Source organism: Simochromis diagramma, unplaced genomic scaffold (genome assembly GCF_900408965.1).
Source record: "Simochromis diagramma unplaced genomic scaffold, fSimDia1.1 OVJJ01000746.1, whole genome shotgun sequence".
NCBI classification, from domain to species: Eukaryota; Metazoa; Chordata; class Actinopteri; order Cichliformes; family Cichlidae; genus Simochromis; species Simochromis diagramma.
Window position 1 is genome coordinate 823,650 of NW_024386757.1, and position 10,247 is coordinate 833,896.

A 10,247-nucleotide genomic window follows, 5' to 3' on the forward strand; every position below is an offset into this window, starting at 1 on the left:
TTTCTAGACAGTACTATCTCACACAAGCAGCACTGCTCGTTGCTGTAATCTAATTTTTTTTTTAAAAATGGAGGATCTGGAAATGCTTCACATCAGATGCTGTCACACCACCCCAGTGCTGCTGTCATCAGCACTGCTGTGTGAACAACAGCGGTGAGCACTATTGTAATGTAAGGATCGAGAAAAGTGGCTGTGAGTTCAGAAACTTTACAGTCTTGCACCCTTCCTCATCCCTTGCTGCTTCATGTACACCAAAGCCCTGCACATCTGTCCTTTGTGTGCCCCGACAATCCATCAGCCCAGACACACAGCTTAAAGACAAAATGATGGTTCAATCCCTGGCTATTCCAGTCTGCATGCCAAAGTATCCTTGGGCAAGATATTGGACCACACACTCACAAAAGTGAAATTGAGTGGTTGATACATTCACAAGAGTCTAACATGTAATTTGTAAAATTTGTAAAACAAAATACTTTTATGTTTCTATAGTGAACGTAATTTAATCATGTACAATCTGAATGAAATTCAACAACTTAAAACTAAATTTCTTTTATTTTTTTATTATTTATTTTTTTTTAGTGAGAGTGGTTAGAGTCCTGGACTTGTGATATCACAAGATCTTGCGAGATTTAAAATTTCAGGTAAATCGCTCGGTTTATAAGCCCTGAAAAGCATACAGACACCACATGTATGATATTGTGATTTATATGGGAGGATCGGCTGCTTGCGTCGGCGGCTAGGTGGCTGCAGCCCGGGGAGTTGGAGGGGGAGGCACGCATGCTGGCAAAAGTGGCCCTGGAACAGTTTGCAGAGGGCCTGGTTGGGAAGTGGCACACTGTGTCCGCTGCTATAGACCGGCGAGCCTGGAAGTTGGGGTCACTCTTGCCACAGAGAGCAGCGCAGATACCAGGGAAGAAGTGCTGGAAGTGTGGGCTGCTGGGACACCTGAATTGGCACAGGTGTTCCGCATCGCTGGGGCTCTGGCACCAGAAAGGACGTACAGCATTCTGGTAAGGTGTCACCAGGCTTTGGTGGACATGGGCTACATACAGACTATGATCCTCCAGACTCTGGTTCATCCCAAGGCATTACTGGAGGCAGAGTGGGTGAAGGTTAAATGTGTGTATGGGGACATCCACAAATATTCCACAGTGCTGCTGGTTACTAAATTTAAACTTTTCCACATTTTGTCACATTACAGCCACAAACATGAATCAATTTTATTAGAATTCCACATGAAACTAACACTGCACATCACTCTGAACACACCATCCCCACTGTCAAATATGGTGGTGGCAGCATCATGCTCTGGGGGTGCTTCTCTTCAGCAGGGACAGGGAAGCTGGTCAGAGTTGATGGGAAGATGGATGGAGCCAAATGCAGAGCAATCTTGGAAGAAAACCTCTTGGAATCTGCAAAAGACTTGAGACTGGGGCGGAGGTTCACCTTCCAGCAGGACAACGACCCTAAACATAAAGCCAGGGCAACAATGGAATAGTTTAAAACAAAACATATCCATGTGTTAGAATGGCCCAGTCAAAGTCCAGATCTAAATCCAATCGAGAATCTGTGGCAAGATCTGAAAACTGCTGTTTGCAAACGCTGTCCATCTAATCTGACTGAGCTGGAGCTGTTTTGCAAAGAAGAATGGGCAAGGATTTCAGTCTCTAGATGTGCAAAGCTGGTAGAGACATTCCATAAAAGACTGGCAGCTGTAATTGCAGTGGAGCGGTGTTACATGACTGACTTTCTGACTTTCTACACTCTTGGAGCACTCAGGGCCCTTTATACAACATGCCTCATTCACCAGTTCATACAAACACTTTTTTTCTGTGCTTAAATGCTTTGTATCTATTCTATCTGCCTGAGCCTGGTTCTGCTGGAAGTCTCTTCCTGTGAAAAGGGAGTTTTTCCTTACCATTATCTCCAAAGCGCTTGGTCATAGGGGGTCATATGATTTTGGGGGTTTTCTGTTTTCTTTTTATTATTGTCGGGTCTTTACCTTACACTGTTGTTGTGATATTTCTATATAAATAAAGTTGAATAGAAATTGAATGTATCTCTTGCCACATTCTTACTTTGATGGATGCATCTGAAAGCAATTTGGGGTTAGTATCTTGGATGAAGACTGGAGCAGCCAGGGATCAAACCATGAACCTTCCAATTAGTTCTCATTTTATGCATTCAGGAACATAAAGCTGTACCAAATGTGATATGAGGTTGGCCTTTGTGACAAGTGAGAAATGTTTCATATCCAGCTCCACCCTCTGGAAGTTTAATAGATGTATTTATGGAAATATTCACAAATTATTCACTCACTTCGGTATTCTGAGTCTATATTCTTTGTTAATGAAGGATACATTCCTTAAAAAGCATTTATTTTGGTTATCCTTTGTTTTGGGGAGAACATAACACAGAACTGCAACACTTTCTTTTTTTTAATCTGTAAAGAAATTTTCTGCTTTATGCCAGCAGCCTAAATGGAGCTTACTTGGATCAATAGATATCAAATAGAGAGTAAATTATCTGAATGGAATTTAATGGACCTCTTGCGTAGGTAAACAATACAGCCAGTAGTAAATTTCTCTGCATGAGGAGTTTGGAGACGGAGGGTTGGGTTGGTGGTTGGGAGCAGTGGGGTCAGGGGTTGTAGAGATGTGTTAACTATAGTGTGAGGAACTGTCAAACAGACTGGACAACAGTGGCTACAAAAATGTCAGGTGAAAAAACTGGGACGACATGTGTCACTTTAATTCCAGAGCAAAGGCCACTGCTGCAAGTTTAATGTCCAGAGTGCCTGTCCAAATCCTCATCTGTCTCACACTAATCAGTAGGAAAACATTTATATTCAGAGCCTCGTGGACAGAGCTGCAGGGGAAGAAGGGTCTGGCTGACATAAAATACTGATTTCTTTATAAAACTCAGGGAATGTGACACTGATGGTCTGAGTTAGGCAAGAATATCTTTCACTGACAAGACACCGGAGAGTGACACCGGCTGGGATCACGGCCCGCCATGATTTCCTCCTCTTCCTGTTATTACTCCTGCCCCATCTTACAATAAGCTATTTATTAAATAATTAAGATTTATATTATTCTTTTTTAAATGTTCATCTATGTCAGTGCATACAATACTACTAAAAATACTACAATAATATTCTATTATACTATATGCTGGGTACATGTGTGTTTATAGCTGTTGGGAATCATAAAATTAAATGGACTTATATAGCCATTTTCTAGTCTCATTAACCACAATTTAGATAACGGCTTCTCTCCACACTTTATTTTACTTATTCTACATTTACGCAGCAAGCGTGCTCAACCACTGTCCCATTCAAATATTCATCCACATCAAGAGAAATTTAAGGAGAATCAAAGAGGTAACCCATATGGAAACAGTCACACTACATCCCAGAAGCACACGTAAACTAACACTGTGTTGATGCATGCCCAATCATCCAGGTAAGGAAATCCCAAAAAGTTGATTCTGTTCATCTGGACATAGTGTTCTCAGTGGGAGAAATGTGCAGTGTTAATTAATACTCCACATTTACTTTCATCAGCACATGTATGCTCAAACCAAAATGATTCAGAGAAAGAAAGATTGAGTTGGCGCAAATACCGCATGCATTAAGTAATGGGTGCAGTGCATCAGCAGTATATTATCTAGGACAGTGGCTAGGGCTTGTTGACAGGATGAAGACATGATTGAGAAAATGAGACCTCAAGGAATGACCAAGTCATCAGCACCACCAACTCTTTTGTCAGAACACCTTCTTTCGATGTATTTCTGTCTTATCATTTGCCGTGAAACCCACAGTAAACTCACCATGCGGGGGTTTCAGTTCTCTTTGGACTAATTCTCTTTGCTTTTTTCTTCATTTAATTAAATTATCCATGTCTTTGTATTTATGATAAACTGTTTAGGACAAGCATCTGGATTATTTAAAATAAGGCAGGTGCCATCATTCCACTGGTATGTGGTGGTGGATACAAGGTCCAGTTTTTTGACCATTTCATTCACTCTTTCACTTTTATGTGCACAGGTGCATGTAAATAAATAGAACATCCATCCATACATACATGCATGCATTTTCTTCCACTTATCCAGGTTTGGATGTGGGGCAGCAAGTCTAAGCAGAAAATCCCAGACCTCTTTCACCCTGGCCAACTCCCCAGCTCATGCATAAAGCAGCTTAGTAGTAGAAACCATGCACACAAAGAAGCCATCATACTGGCAAGAGTGTCAAAGCTTAATTTTTCTTTCTCAAGCCAACCTGACTTTTGACCCTTTGGAGGGCAGAGCACAAAGAGAGGAGGGTAATACTGACAATACTGAAAACCTTCACTGGATTTTTTAATGCTCAAGAAATCTTAAAAACCAGAGGATTCTAAGGTGAGTTCTCTTATACTGTATCACAATATTGCATACTTCATTATGATTTAAAAATTATTTTTTAAAATGATTTTTGCACTTAATGCAAGATATTTTTGCTTGAAATAAGTTTAAAAAATTATTTTGCCAATGGAACAAGTGAAAATTCTCCAGATCCAAGATGCACCGTCTCAAAACAAGTCCCCATATCTCACTGAAATGTTGCTCTGTAGCTGATTGTGTCTTATTTTAAGTGTGATGAGATATTTTGACTAGAAATTAGACAAATATACTTGATAAGATTTTGAGTTTTGCAGTGCACTGTGTTTTGGAGACAGACTGATTTTATGATAGAGTTCAGCTGGAAGTATACTCATGGTCTCAGTCTTGCTGCCATTTGAGACAAGGTAATTGTTACAGAGCCAATTACCCGAACCCAACTGACTTTCTACAATTTTTCTAATAATTTACTAACAAATGGCAATTTTGAAATAGGCTGATAATTATCAGTTGAGCTGGCATCAAGATTAGTTTTCTTTAGTAGAGGAGTTACCTCAGCATGTTTAAATCACAAGCTTGCCTCCATGAGCTATTAATAATAGACAGCAATGTAGAATCAGTGTTGGCGAGAGTCCCAGATAGGACAGAGGGAGGTAACATGTTCAAAGAGGGTTTCACCTCAGTGCTCTGAGTCGTAATTGATAAACGACTCAGGGCACTGAGGCCCATCTTCATAAAGGGAGGAACTTTTTAGACCTCAAGTCCATAATCTTTACTTACAGTGTGATTAAGAAATATGTTACAGTCTTGATCAGAAACTAATACAGTTGGTCAGTCAATGCTGATCACAACTGGTTCCTTATGCCCTGGTTCCTACCTTGAATATGGATATTTCTCCACAGTGAGTTGAAGACTTTCTTTAGTACACATCTCCAACTTCTCAAAGGTAGGGTTACTAACAAAATCATATAAACTGATCCAAACTAGGCTAATTTAAAAGCAATGTCCAAACTACAGAGTGTGATTAACGGATGGATTCTCCTGCTCAGTACCCTGGCAAAGAGTTTCTCTTAGTGTGACCCATGTAATTAGAGCACACTCTCTGGTCCCGCTTCTTAAAAATAGGAGCCACCATCCCAGCCTGAAAGGCACTGCCCAAAATTTCCACCCAATGCTTCAGAGACATGTTAACCAAGACAGGCCAACACAATCAAGATGCTTGAAGTGCTCAGGGCAAATCTTATCCACCTGAGGGGACCTGCTACTAAGGAGCTGTTAAAATGCCTCAGTGACCTCAGTCCTTGTGATGGTCAAGTTGTGCCCTTGTCCACAGACCTTGCTTCCTCAATGTCATAGGAATTGAAGTATTCCTTTGAATGCATAACTACATCCTCAGTCAGCGGCACCCCATCCCCACTATACACAGTGCTACTGGATCACTTATGGTTTGTCAGAATTGCTTCATGGCCAACTGAAAGGCTTAGTCCAAGGCTCCACTTGGCCTGCCCGTACCTATATTTTGCATGGACTAGCTCAGGCTTCTTCTTCATGAGAGAAGTGACATTCCATGTCCCAGGAGCTATTTCCAATGGTAGAAATTGAATTCTAGGGCTTCCACATTTGGGAGCTGGCCACATTGCACCCGATCTCTATGACACCTTCTGCAGGTGATGAGCTCACAACAGGATGGGCCAATGTTACTTCTTCTGGCTGCATCTGAGTGGACCCTTTGGCTCAGGCGCAATCCATCGAGCCGCCTCAACATGCCTGAATCCAGGATGTTTCTATATTTTGATGATTTCTGAGAAATCATCAAAATTCAAATTATTACAGTAATTCCTAAGATGATTCAAAAATGATTTACAATATTTACAGTACAGAAATGTCCAGCTTTTGAAAATTACATTAATTTGTAAACCCAATACTCAATAACTCTTTATCGTATAAAATGTAGTGTGGTGTGGAGGCATCACATCATGGCATTGCTGAGGCAATACTGTAGCTCAGGTTACTTTGCTGACTTTTTGTGACTTAGTTGACTTGTAGAAGCTGTAAGCAATTGTCAGCAGCAGTCTTTTAGTGATTCTGGTTGTGTGTCTTGAAATAGACAGGTACGTGCTGTTTATACTTTTTGAATATTAATGTAACAAAACTTGAAATACTGTTACGGAATTTTCAGCAGTAGGCCAAGTTTATCAGAGTTAAATTAGAAAAATCCTTAATCAAATGAAACATTGTAGCTTCCATGTACTAGAATATTGATTTTTTTTATTATTATTATTTTTTTACTTTCTGAAATAGCCGATGGATGATGGACTGTTTTACAATATTCTGTTTGTTGCTTTTTTGCATGTGACTCTGTCGTGGGCAGTAAATAATTGTGGTATTTCTGTCAGAAAATATGTATTATGTCATGAATGACACTGTTTCTTTTAAAAGGGAAATTAAAGGGAAAGAGTGTTTAGCAATCTCCTGCTCACAGTTTGTGTGCTCATGAACTTTCCCGGGAGTTACCGTTTAATGTTCTGCTCAGTCATTTGGTAGAGCACATTTTGAGTCCCTATGTTTTTCTGAAACATGCACTGAAATTAACTTAAGCTGTTTCAGCGATTTCTACCACTTGGTTTTGATCTGTTATTGTCAAAAGATCCACTGGATGTCAATCTGCCTCATCTATTAGCTTCCTTACAGGAAGTTAAACAACAACAAAGGGACGCTAGAAATGTGTGGACTCTGGTCTTTTGTTTTTTTAGAAAGAAATAAAAACTCTCCTGATCATTTATTGGTATTTATATTATACGTTTATTTCTACTACATGAAATTAATATTAGAATGATTTCAGAAGTATGCTTAAAAGCTTTATATTTTGGCCATCTAAAAACATGTTCAACCAAATAATTAAATTGTCATTTAGGTGCACAGGTAGCAATGCTGAGATGATCAACTTATAATGCTGAAGAAATTTGTAAAATCTGAAAATTTACTGTTCATCACATTTAATCCTATTTGATCTAATACTTGAGGAAAAAGATATGTTAAATGTCTAGAGAAAAATATGCAGATGTATTTCCATTGCGGGTAATTCTAGTGCCTGGCATATATTGGTGCACTGACATGTTACAAATTTATTAACACTGCATGGCATATCATTTTTGGTTTTTATTTTATCCTAACAAATAGATAGGATAGGATAAGGCCATGCAGTCTGATGTCTGTGGGATCATGCCTCTTTTGACTGTTAAACTGTAGAGCAAAGAGAAAGATATTTATACATTGCTGATGGCTGATTTGTGCCTAAAGTCGACATATAGCAGGTACTGATCTTTCTGACATGCTAGTACACATGTACAAGATACCAGCATGGTCAAGATATATCTGTCCATCCTTCCACTTATCAATGTTTGGATACATCTTTGACCTATGCACCAAATACAGCTAAGTTGTCTGTAAGGGAGGCTATGTCCTATTGAGCAAGAAACCAATATCTCTTTAAAGGATTTGATTGCAGTCAACCACAATTTGAAGCAAATCAACATGACAGCATCTAGAACTGACCAACCATCATCCTCCTCTAGACACATTGATACAACGCCAGACCCTCACAACCACTATCAAATGTGTGTTAGCACAAGTGCAGACATTTGCCATGTCGATGTGACAAACTGGAATGGTGCTAATTATGTCACAATTGTTTGTAAAGGTGTTGATCCCAGAAATACAATATGTTTCTTGACTTGAATGTACACCAACAGTGCTTTGAGAAATACCTCCCACAAATATAAGGATTCTAAAGCCCCAACACTTAATGTTTCAGGTGGTTCTCTTGAGCAAGGATTATAGCTTTTGCTGGGAAGTTTTAAGAGAGTCCAAGAATTGTATTTGATTTTCTCTTATCTGGTTATGTATTCGGAGTTTTAGCACTAACAGAATTTCAACAATTTAGTTGAGGCCTCTATTTTAAAATTGTAGGGTTGTTTAAATAAAAAATAAAATAAAGACTCTTGTTACTGTTGCCTCAACTGAGTAAGAAAAATACAAAGACATTTTTTTCATTGTTTCGTTTCGCCCTGACAGCTGTTCTTCTAATTTGGCGCTATTGAATTTATTAGCTATCTTATAGAAATGAAAACATAATTGGGCTCAAAGCACTTAAAAGCCACATTTATATAGTGCTTCACTATATGCACGGTAAGCATTTTATCTAACTCATAGCCACTGCGAGTTCCGTAGGTTTGTCGTTATTTCAACCTATAATATTAAAGGTTTGTTCTTCGACGGCTTCGGCGCTTTGCTTTTATGAGGAAAAAGCAAAGCTCGTGCATCATGTGATACAGCTTTCTGCTCGAGCTCTGACCCATATTTCAAATAGATTTGCCTTCGTTTCCGACAGCCTTCAAAACGCATTAATGTTCAGCATAGTCGGTGGAGATGCACGAATTAGGCCCGTTACAGCGGAGCTCCTCGGCCTAGAAAAGAACACGCACAAAATCGCTTCCTGCGACATTCTTTAAACTTTTTTCTTTCACTGTAGTTGGCTACAATTTGCCACTGTGAGGCCTTTAAATGCAGTTTTGCACCTTTCGTTTCTGGTAGTATTAAAATATTAACTGAACACACACGGAAAATAGACCGTGGAATACAATAAGATGATGAAATAAGCGATACGTGTTAATTGTTAAACAACAGTAAATACTAAATATAAACCACTTTTTTCTTTTCCATTTTCTTGCTTAGGTGTTCTGTATATAAATGTGAACAGATCGAAACAGAGGCCTGGCACTTCACATGTAACTCTGTTACCGGCGGGGCGACTGATGATTAAAGCCACAGTTAAAAGACGATATGTTTCCTTCTTTATTTGGTGGTTAGCATAGTCGCATCACGACAAGAAGGTCCTGGGTTTGAATCCAGTCTGCAGCCTTTTTGTGTGGGGTTTGTTGTCCCCGTTTTGCGTGGGTCTCTCCGGGCTCTCCCTCCAACGGTTTAAACACATGAATGAGGGTATTTTAAATTGAAATTGGCCGTAGGTATTTTACTAGTGCTACAACAACAGATAGCTAATAATAATAATAATAATAATAATAATAATAATAATAATAATAATAATAATGGATCGATTTCTTTTTTTAGCATTTATTAAACATGTATTAAGAGTTTGCTGCTCTTCAGTACAAAGCGCAGATAATCGGTGCAGGCTGACAGTGATAAACGAGCTGTTCGCTGCATTAATGTATTTATTTATTATTCCATATGTGCTTAATTTAATGATGTTGTCCTGCTAATAATGAGTGTTATCACACACACACATACACCCAGAGCAGCAGCCACGGTAGTCATATTGGAGTGAAAGCTGGAGCTTCCGCCTTGTTTCAGATTTTCTTGAAATCGCCCATCCATCATCTCTGCCGCCATCAATCGAATAATACGAGACAACTGCAATTTCGTCTCGTATCGAACCACAGATACGTGACCTGCTCCACGAACCGCTGCTGCGGCCTCAGCTGCTTTCTCCTTAGGCCCGCTGTTCAAGTAAAACACAAAGCTCTGCTCCGTGCTCGTTTTTGCTTTCCTCCGTAAAGTCTTTATTTACTTTTAGTGCAGATTTGTTGTCCGTGATTTGGTGCTACAAAATGATTTTAAACATTGTCAGGAATTCAACTCACAGCCATCATCTCATATTCCCTCATCCAGATCCTTCCATCCAGGAGTCTAAAAACTGTGAGATGTCAAACAGAAGAAAGAAATGCAGAAACAAACAATCACAGAGTTTTCTTACAAAATCTTGCTTAGAGCTTGGCTACAAAACGTGTCAGTGAGAAGAGCTGCAGTCTAACGTCTAACAGATCACAAGCACGAATATGGACTGAAAG